Consider the following 10327-nt stretch of genomic DNA (forward strand, 5'->3'; position numbering starts at 1 on the left):
TCCTATGTGTAGAAAATGGGTTTTTATATATTTAGACAGTAGCAACATAAATGTATATGTTTAAACATCATAAAATCATATTATTTAACATTTACAACGTTTAAAGGACAAGTACATGGACAGGAAAGGTTTAGAGGGATCTGGGTCAAACACAGGCAAACGGGACTAGCTTAGATAGGTACCTTGGTCAGCATGGACTGTTCGAGCCGAAGGGCCTGTTTCCGTGCGGTATAACTCTGACTCTATTCGTTGAGCAAAAGCACACTCATTTACCAGCTGGGAAACATACTGCCCATCATTTTAGGGAAGGGAAAAGTGGTATCATTAGCCTACCCTGTCTGTGGGCTCTCCAGCACGAACGTTTATGAATAGTCAGGCTGCTTGGATGTGAGTCACTTGGGCTCCAAGCTCTGGATTTCCCTGCCTCCTCTCCATCTCTCTGCCCTAATTTGAGACACTCTGTAAAACCTACCTCTTTGACCACAAGCTCAGCTTACTTGACTCTGCGCATCCTCCTCACAAAAGTCATGAAGACTAGTCAAGGAACTAGTCATGGTCACAGAATCATACCCTACTGTTAGTCTGTCACACTCCCCCATCACAGTTCCTGGGTGCATCCTGTCCCACTGTGAACGGACACACCAGAGGGAGCAGCCCATTGGAATACAGGTGGATAGAAGTAGCCCTGAAAGTCTCAGCATTAACTCCAGACCCCATGAAGTCCCGTGGCATCAAGTCACATTTAGGCAAGGAAACCACCTCCTGATTCCCACCTCCCACCCTCCCTCAGCGGATGAATCAGTGCTCTTCCACACTGAGCAACACTTGGGAGAAGCACTGAAAGCAGCACAGGGACAGAATGTGATCTCTGGGTGAGATGGGGTTGGATGTTCATCACCGGGAGCTGGTCAGCAGCACTCTCACTGACTAAGCCGATAAGTCCTGAACTGCCAGACCAGGTATTGAGTGAATCAACACCAGGGCTAAACCATCAGTCTCAAATGTATCAGCCCAGAAAATACCCAATAGGAGTGACCAATGTATTTGCACACCACTCCATTCCCCCAACTACCTCCAAATCTCCCCAGCTACCCACCACCCCATCCCCGACCCAGTACCCCAGGCTACATGTCTTCTCCATCCCAACCCCATTACTACCCTGCCCATTCCAGGTGAGTAAATCAAGTTCAAGTTTATTGTCAAGGGCGTACATACCCAGGGTATAAATGCCATGAAAGTTAGCCTTTTGCAGCAGCAGCACAGAACATTACAAACATAAATTACATAAACTTAAATTAACACATATTATACATAACTTACACGACAAAATGAACAAAACAGTGATAATAGTGCAAGTTGCGGGAAATTCAGTCTGAGATAGCATTAGGGTTTTTCAGGTGGGTTCAAGAACCTGATGGCAGTGGGGAAGAAGCTGTTGTTGAACCTTGAGGTGTGGGTCTTCAGGCTCCTGTACCTCCTGCCTGATGGCAGCATCGAGAAGAGGGCATGGCCCGGATGGTGGGGGTCCCTGATGATGGATGTCGCCTTCTTGAGACATCGCCCTGAGCTGTACCCACAAAGGAACAGGCTGAGTCCCACCATTCTCTGTAGCCTCTTGCGTTCCTGTGCATTGGAGTTTCCATACCAGGCTGTGATGCAACCAGTCAGGATGCCAAATACAGGCTAATATACAGGATCCTCCCTCCACCCTGCCCCATCTCCAAACCCTCACTCCACCAAAGCTGTTCCTCACCACAACTCCCTGCCCCTTCTCTGCCAGCTCCCAGTACATTGTTCTTTTTGGAAATTTGTCTTTGTGGAGACAAAATTCTGTCTTTACTTTGAGGAAAACCTCCAACTCATCTCCAGTATATCACTGTCTCTTCATCATCACTGAGTCAAAATCTTGGGACTCCCACACCAACAGCACCATGGGAGAACCTTCACCAGAAGGACTGCAGCGGTTCAAGAAGGAAGCTCACCCCCACCTTCTCATGGGGCAGTTAGGGATGGGCAATAAATGCTGGTCTTGCCAGCGATGATCACATTCCATTAAATAAATTAAATACAACGTTTACTTTTTCATCATTAGTTTTAACAGCAAGAACAGCCTAATACATCAAAAAACTATCTGTATTTATTGAATTCCCTCATGTGTATTATTAGTTTCTGACACAGCTTTTTACTCTGTGGTGCTGAAGTTGAGAAATGATCTGGATTCACAGCCCAGGTAAGAATCAAATCACTTTGGATTTCACAATTGCAGATCAGAGAGACAGCACTGTTTGTTAATGTAATAAGGACACCATATTGTAGACGAGAACAAAAAATATTAAATGCAGATGCTGGAAATATGCAAATTAAACAAAATGGGGGAAGCCCTGAGCAGTGAAGTTGTGTGGGTCCTTTATTAATAACGCAGGTAAGCACCCACCATCCCTATTAATGATAGATTAATCTGAAGAAAATCTGTAGAATTTGGAGATAGACCTCAAGATAAAAAGCTGTGCCAATCTGTATGACCTGAGCAGTAGCACTGCGACTTACAAACCCAGTGCAAAATCCATTTCACCAATATGACATAAAAACTTGTTATACACAAGTGTAATGGGAGACTGTCACTGCACTTGAAACCAGGACATGTCAATTCCATAAAGCCCCATGGAGTAAAATTAATCAAAAGGAATTCTTACAGGCTTTTACTGTCCTAAGACAGGCCATAGAATATTACCTGCAGGCTCATAGTTATCGTTCATACCTCTTGGCTGAGGGACACTGGTTTAAGAAACCAAAAATGGGACACTAATTTGGATCATCCATACTTTTAAATGCTGCTGCACTTTCAGATACTTAGCGTAAACTATGAACGACCAAGATGTATGAATGTAACACCACTTTGTTCCTGGCGGTGGTAGCTTTGAAAGCGAGCAGTTTGATAAGGTCAGCAGTGACACCAACTGGCTGCAGGAGGTACGCTGTGCACTTGCATTGAAACGTCAACTTCAACATGTGAAATTTGGTCCAAATACCTTTCACAGTTGAAGGTCTTTTAAAGTGCTGTTGTAACATTATTACATTCTGATTATGTACAAGTTAGGGGAACGTCAAGGGATCACAAGAACAAAACATCACAGAATGAGGCCTTCCGTCCCCGTGCTAGTTATTTGGTAGAGTTAGCCACTCAGTCCCACGCACCAGCTCTCTGCTGGAAGCTCTTCATTCTTTTTTTCCTCCTGCCAAGGATTTATCCAGTTCTCTTTTGATAGTTACCACTGAATCTGCTCCCACTGCCCCTTTCAGGCAGTGTTCCTGATCACAATTTGCCTCTGGTTACACACTCTTCTGCGCGTGGAAACAGACTCTCTTGTTTACCCAGTGATGTTAAACATTTGACCCATACCAGCTGATTTAGAATAAACAGTGGGCCTATTAAAAAGAGGGCTGACAGCATTGGAGGATGATACATTTTTCATTATTTATTCATTTTCCAGGATCTGTGCATCACTGGCATGACCAGCATTTACTGCCCATCCCTAATTACCCCTTGAGAAGGTGGGGGTGAGCTGCCTTCTTGAACCGCTGCAGTCCCTCTGGTGAAGGTGCTCCCACAGTGCTGTTAGGGATGGAGTCCCAGGGTTTAGACCCAGTCAGTGACAGTGAATGGCCAGTGATATATTTCCAAGTCATGACGGTGTGCGACTTGGAGGGGAACCTGTAGATGGTGGTGTTCCCCTGCCCTGCTTGGTGGTAGAGGTCACAGGTTTGAGAAGTGCTGTTGGAGTAGCCTGGGCAGTGCATTTTGTAGATGGGGCACACTGCAGCCATTATGTGCCAGTGGCAGAGGGAGGGAGCGTTTGGGGTGGGGGGGGGGGGGAAGGTGGTTGATGGGGTGCCAATCAAGGGGGTTGCCTTGCTCTGGATGGTGTTGAACTTCTTTTGAGTTGTTGAAATCATCCAGGCAACGGGAGAGTGTTCTATCATACTCCTGACTTAGGCCTTGACAATGATGGAAAGGCCTTGGGGTGTCAGGAGGTGAGTCACTCACCACAGGATACCAAGCCTCTGATCGGATCTTGTAGCCGTGGTATTTATGTGACAGGTCCAGCTGAGTTTCTGGTCAACAGTGATCCTCAGGATGTTGGCAGAGGTACTTGGCAATTATAATGCCTTTGAATATCATGGGTAGGTAGTTAGACTCTCTTGTTGAAGGCAGTCATTGGCTGGCACTTTAGTCGTGTGAATGTTATTTGCCACTTATCAGCCCATGCCTAAATGTCATTGAGGTTTTGCTGCAGGCAGGCATGAGCTGCCTCATTTGATAATAAGTTGTGAATGGAATTGAACATTGTGCGATCACCAGCAAACATCCCCACTTCTGGCCTTATGAAGGAAGGTCATTGAGTCTCAGAAGATCAGTTCTGAGCCTGTCCCGTTGAGCACAGTTGCTGTACCACACAACTCGATGGAGGGAGTCCTCAGTGTGAAGATGGGACTTTGTCTCCACAAAGACCATGTGGTGGTCACTTCTACTAATGCTGTCATGGACGCTGCCACTGGTGAGGACAAGGCCAGTAGGTTTACCCCTAGTGTTGGTTCACTCACTACCTGCCACAGACCCAGTCTGGCAACTGTCTTTTGGGATTTGGTCAGCTCGATCAATGGGGGTGCTACCAACCTACTCTGGATTTAGACACCTCAGCCAGGGGAAACATTCTTCTTGCATCCACCCTGTAAGAATTCAGTAAGTTTTGATGAGATCTCTTCTCAACTCTAGAAAATACAGTATATACAGCACAAAAAATAGTCTACTCAATCTCTCCTCACATGGTAAACCTAGTGAATCATTGTCATATTCCCTCTATAGCAAGTATATCCTTTAAGTAAGGAGACCAAAACAGCACACAATACTCCAGGTGTGGTCTTACCAAGGCCCTATACAATTGCAGCAAAACACCTCTACTCCTGTACTCAAATCCTCTTGTAATAAAGCCCAACATGCTATTTACCATCCTAATCACTTTCTGCACCTGCATGTTGGCTTTCAGTCTCTTGTGTACAAGCACACCCTGATCCCTTTGAATATCAACACTACCCAATCTCACCATTTAAAAGAATACTCGTGTTCCTTGGAGGGGTGGGGGTGAGGGAAGGACCTGACAGAGGTATTCAAAATGATGAGGGATATAAATAAGGTAGATAGAAGGAAAACTTTCCCTGTAGCTGAGGTGTCTGCAACCAGAGGGCATGGGTTTAGGATAAGTTTAGTGGAGGTCAGAGGGGTTTTTTTTGCACTCAGAGGGTGGTTGGAATCTGGAACACACTGCCCTAGGAGGTGCTGGAGATAGAGATTCTCACAACTAATTATCAAGACAGGCTGTGGTCGTTGAACTGTTTGTTAATAGCAGCTCCCCTCTATTTATCCAGTCTGAACCTGTTGTGATCCCATACGCATCTATTGTCTCCTTTGCTCCAGGGGGAACAAGCCCAACTTCTCCAGTCCAACGCTGCAGCTGGAACCCCTCACCCCCAGAACTGTTCCAGTAAATCTTTTCCGCCCCTCTCTGGGACCTTCACATCCTTCCCAAAGTGTGGTGACCAGAAATGGCCGCACTCCTCCAGTTGTGGCCGAGCCAGCGTCGGTCCGGGTTTCACATTACCTCCCTGTGTTTGTTCTGTGCCTCTCTGAACCCCAGGATCCCGTATGCTTTACTCACTATTCCCTCAATGTGTCCTGTTCCTTTCAAAGTCCTGGGCACATACACACCCAGGTCACTGTGCTCCTGCACACCTTTTAGCATCCTCTGGCATTCTATTCCAATCCTTACTTAACCACATTTCCAAGCTTTGTCATTTTTAAATTTGGAAATTTTATCCCGTATACCAATGTCCAAATCATTAATATACATTAAAAAAAAGTGACCCAATACCTCTGGAGAACATCACAATCACCTTCCAGTCTGAAGGACAAAGTGGAATGACTTTCTGCTTTCTGCCTTTAAGCTAATTTCCCATTCACAGCACGACTGACCCCTTGATTCTATGAGCCTCAGATCTGCAAACCAGCCTTTTGTGTGGGACTTTATCACCTTATTAAAATTCATACAAATATCATTGCATTCCATTGTCTTCAAAAGATCAGATTAGTCAAATATGATTTGCTTTCAACAGATCTGTGCTGGCTCTATTTTAATCGGCGTATCAAGAAGTTTGAGTGTGTCAAGTTTTCCCTGATTATTGTTTCTGAAAATTTGCCGACAACCAAGGTTAAACTGGCTGGTCTCCAGTTGCCAATATATCCTTGCATCCCTTTTTGAACAAAAGTATTATACTTGCCACTTGAGTTCTCTGGCACCAGACAGGATTGGAAGATTACAGCAAGTCACTTGTTTAACCTCCACCTCCCTCAGCAACAGAGGATGTATCCCAACTACACCATGTGACTTGTTTACTTTAAGCTTTTGGATTTGCATACTCTTTGTTCACCTCTATTTTGAGCCAGATTCCCAGTTGAGAATTTTAGCTGACATACCTCATCCATTATCTTCATCTCTATCATCTGGGGATCTCTGGCTTTGGCTCCCTAGATTTCTCCTTGAAGGTATGTAGTAACCTGTACAAAAAACATCTCTTTTCAAGCTCACCCATTGTTTTGCTACAATCTTACCCACCAATTATTTGGTTAAAATTGACTCCGGCCAGATCACTCCTCAGAATCAGGTTTGTTATCAGAGACACATGTCATGAAATTTGTTATTTTGCGGCAGCAGTACAGTGCAAGACAAAGATTACTATAACTTACAAAAATAAATAGTGCAAAAGAGGAATAATGAGGTAGTGTTCATGGGGTCATGGACTGTTCAGAAATCTGATGGCGGAGGTGAAGAAGCTGTTCCTGAATCGTTGAGTGTGGGTTTCCAGGCTCCTGTACCTCCTCCCTGATGGTAGTAACGAGAAGAGGGCACATCCTGGGTGGTGAGCATCCTTAGTGATGGATGCCATCCTCGAGGTACCACCTGTTGAAGATGTCCTCGAGGGTGGGGAGGGTTGTGCCCGTGATAGAGCTGGCTGAGTCTACAACCCTCTGCAGCCTCTTTTGATCCTGCACATTGGAGCCTCCATACCAGGCTGTGATGCAACCAGTCAGAATGCTCTCCACCGCACATCTATAGAAATTTGCAGGAGTCTTTGGTGACGTACCAAATCTCCTCAAACTCCTAATGAAGTACAGCCGCTGGCGTGCCTTCTTCATGATTGCATCAATGTGTTGGGCCCAAGATACATCCTCAGATGACGATGCCCAGGAACTGCTCACCCTTTCCACCACTGACCCCTCGATGAGGACTGGTGTGTGTTCTCCCAACTTCCCCTTCCTGAAGTCTACAATCAATTCCTTGGTCTTGCTGATGTTGAGTGTAAGGTGGTTGTTGCAACACCACTCAACCAGCTGATCTACCTCACTCCTGTTCACCTCATTGCCAATGTATCCTGTCCAATTGAAAGTTCTTGGACATTTCTGTAATTTCCATGTAGATTTTCTCCTCCATCTCCCACTCACTGCTTGGTAACTTAATGAACACTTCTGAACTCCATCTAAGTGGATTCTATACTTGACTCCTCAAAGGCTTCCCCTCTCGCCACTTTCTTTTAGTCTCAGTCTGATCCTGCTCAGAACTCTATTGGTGTCTAACACTCCCAACCCCTTGTGCATCGTAATCCTCTTCACCTACTGCCCTGGCACCACCTCATGTGGGATGTGTGCTGATGGCTGGAGAAATTCCCATCTGCTCCCTGACAATGAAATCTGCCACAGCCACTTTACTTCTGCGCTTTTCAATCTCCACTCCAGTATCACGGTCCTGTCTCAAAATGCCACATTCTGGATTGTATTCCAAAGTATCATAGCCCAACCAGTTCTAATGTTGAGTGCTAGCTTATGAGTGGCAAGCACCTTGAAGATCTCCTGCACTTCCTAACATTAAAGAGAGCCACCCAATTGCTGGGGGGTTAGCCACCTACAGGAACCTCTCTGCCTCCCTGTTGCTTCACAGTAACACCAGTTGCCCTATATGTAGAGATATCCTGCTTCAGAGCAAACCCACTACAAATCATCCCCCAACCCATTCCACTTCAATAATATCTTAAAAATCTGCTAAATGTGGGAATCTTGTTGCAACTCATTGAAGGTCATCACTTCTACTTACCATTTTCCAAAACCGACAGGGATGCTCAATGAAGTCTATTAGTATACCAACAATATTCTCATCTGAAAGAAAACAGCATTCAGAAAAAGTAAACCATACATAGAAAAAGCAAGCTTTTAATAGCCACCTTGTGCAAGCTAATAGATGACATGCTTGGTATACAAGTGGCGCAGCGGGTAGAGCCGCTGCCTCACAGCTCCAGAGACCCTGGTTCGATCCCGACCTCCGGCGCTGTCTGTGTGGAGTTTGCACGTTCTCCCTGTGACCGTGTGGGTTTCCCCCGGGTACTCCGGTTTCCTCCCACATCCTGAAGACATGCAAGTTGGTAAGTTAATTGACCACTGTAAATTGCCTCTGGTGTGTAGGTGGGGGGGGGGGGGGGGTGGGGATGTGGGGAGAGGAAGAATGGAATTAGAGTGTAATGGGCAATTGATGGTCAGCACACACTCAGTGGGCTGAAGGGCCTGTTTCCATGCTGCATCTCTCCGTATGACTCATGCAGAGATGCAGAAAATATAATTCTCGACCACTAGATGATCCGGAAACATTGCTGAAGAAGTGATGCTTTTTGGGAAGTTATGCCAGGCAGAGTTCTTGGCAGTAAATGGCAGGGCTCTGAGGAGTGTTGTAAAACAGAGACCTGGGGGTACAAGTACATAGCTCCCTGTAAGTGGTGATGCAGGCAGACAGCATGGTGAAGGTGGCATATGGCATGCCACGTTACAGCTGTACAAGGCATTGGTGAGACCGTACTTGGAGTGTTTTGTGATGCTCTGGTTGCCACACTATGGGAAGGATGGGATTAATTTGGAGAGGGTGCAGAAAAGATTCAAAAGAATATTGCTGGGACTGGAGGGCTTGAGTTATAAAGAGAGGCTGGGCAGTTTTCCCTGGAGCAAAGGAGGCTGAGGTTATAGAGGTTTATAACATCATGAGGGGCACAGATAAGGTGCTCAGTCTTTTCCCCAGGGTAGGGGAGTTCAAAACTAGAGGGCATAGGTTTAAGGTGAGAGGGGAAAGATTTAAAGGGGACCCAAGAGGTGAGCTTTTCCCACACAAAGGGCAGTGGATATATGGAACAAGCTGCCAGAGGAAGTGGTAGAAGCAAGTACAACTACAATGCTTAAAAGACATTGGGACAGGTACCTGGATAGGAAAGGTTTAGGAGGGATATGTAGGCAAATGGAAGGCACCTTGGTCAGCATTGAGGAGTTGGGCCGAAGGGCCTGTTTCCACGCTGTACAACTCTTATGGCTCTGTGTATAAACAATGGGAGAAAAGTGGTCCCCTGACTTAAGGTTTTGTTCCAATTAACCTGCTCATTTGATAGTTGTACATTCATATTAGCTAGATCAACCTCAAATCTCAATGGAAAAAGTGGATCTCTGACACATGCGGTTTCAAACAGTGATGATTGGTACATGGAGTATTATGTACAGGGTGATCATAGCATAGGAGGCTGCAGTCAGTCTGAGGGATGTTACTTGGCCATCTTTTCTCCTTGCTGCTCAATGAGAAGACAAACAAAGTCTCAAAGTAGGGAAGAGTCACATTAAGGAGATCGTCTCAACATCATCCTGTATAACAATAGTTGCATTTTACTGCAGGCTAGTGAAAATATCCTCTCCAAGATTATAGGACTTTACAAGCATGTCTTTGTAGGTTTTAAACAGTTAAATATTTACATCTGAGTTTCAGTATTTGGATAGTCATGTTTAATTACACGAATATTGTAGACAACATTCAGGCTTAAGATGCTAATTTGAGTTATAACTGCAAAATCCCTCAATGACTTGAATGAAAAATAATTTAAAGTTACTTGTGCAATTTCTTCACTGCTTTAATGTTCCTTTTTCATTCTGTATACAGTCCTGAGAAACTACTGGATCCCAAGTGTGGAATATTCAGTCACGTGCAGTAATCTTTCATGACTGAAGGAATGGAACTGTACTTTATAAATATTAAATTTTAAGTACTGAGAATATCTGCACAGCAGTGATCCAAATAATTTGCACATAATTGCATGAATATATTGTTACATTCAAAATTTATCAAATACTTAGTTGATCCAAGTACAATAAAACCATAGTGTGCAAAAATTCTCACTGTTGTTCTTGCCACCTCAA

This window comes from Pristis pectinata, chromosome X (genome assembly GCF_009764475.1).
Source record: "Pristis pectinata isolate sPriPec2 chromosome X, sPriPec2.1.pri, whole genome shotgun sequence".
In the NCBI taxonomy this organism is placed as follows: domain Eukaryota; kingdom Metazoa; phylum Chordata; class Chondrichthyes; order Rhinopristiformes; family Pristidae; genus Pristis; species Pristis pectinata.